Raw genomic sequence first — 1,167 nt, 5'->3', positions numbered from 1 at the left:
AGACTAGGAAGAAAGAGTGACGAACTACTTCCGAATCGTTAGTCACAGAAAGCCTTATGAATAGCAGAAAAACACTGTTAAATACAGTGCCAAAAAATGAGCCTCTCAGGTTGGAAGACACTCAAAATGTGACTGGGGAAGAGATGTCTCCTCAAAGTAGAGCTGACCATGATGACGTGAATGGAGTTAAGCTCATGGGAGAAAAGCCCACAGAACCTTCATTTGCTAATGGGGCACAACTCAAAATGGAGAGAAACAGCTGTAGACATCCATTAAAAATCGGAACATGGAATGTACGAAGTATGAATCTGAGAAAATTGGAAGTTGTCAAAAATGAAATGGAATTCATAAACATCTTGGGCATTAGTGAGCTGAAGTGGACTGGTATTGACCATTTTGAATCTGACAACCACATGGCTTACTATGCAGGGAAAGACAAATTGAAGAGGAATGGTGTTGCATTCATCATCAAAAAGAACATATCCAGTTTAGTCATGAGGTACAATGCTGTAAGTGATAAGATAATATCTATGCTCCTACAGGGAAGCCCAGTTAATGCCACTATTATTCAAGTTTATGCACCAACCACTAAAGCCAGTGAGGATGAAATTCTACCAACTTCTTCAACCTGAAATTGATCAAACATGCAATCAAGATGTATTGCTCATTATTGGTGATTGGAATGCAAAGGTTGGGAGCAGAGAGGAAAGACCAGTAGTTGGAAAATATGGCCTTGGTGATAGAAATGATGCTGGAGAATGCATGATAGAATTCTGCAAAACCAATGATTTGTTTATTTCAAATACCTTCCTTAAACAGCATAACAGACGACTATACACATGGACCTCGCCAGATGGAACATATAGAAATCAAATTGACTACATGTGTGGAAAGAGAAGATGGAAAAGCTCCATATAATCAGTGAAAACAAGGCCAGGAAACCCCCTTTCAAGACTAAGACTCAATGGGAATACACGCTGTGAATGGTGACCACGCTTGACACCGATAAGGGAAAGTGAAGGAAAAACTCAATGAAGTGGTGAGGTAAGCCCTACAATGTTCAATAGACTTCTGTGAACCCGGGTGAAGACCTGGTTGGACAGCAGTGTGGCAAGACCTGGAGACTCTTGGGCCCAGAGTCAGTGACATAGCCACAGAGGACTAGAG

The sequence above is a fragment of the Chrysochloris asiatica genome, unplaced genomic scaffold, assembly GCF_000296735.1.
Source record: "Chrysochloris asiatica unplaced genomic scaffold, ChrAsi1.0 scaffold00049, whole genome shotgun sequence".
NCBI lineage: Eukaryota > Metazoa > Chordata > Mammalia > Afrosoricida > Chrysochloridae > Chrysochloris > Chrysochloris asiatica.
Note: the sequence above shows the minus strand (reverse complement) of the source record.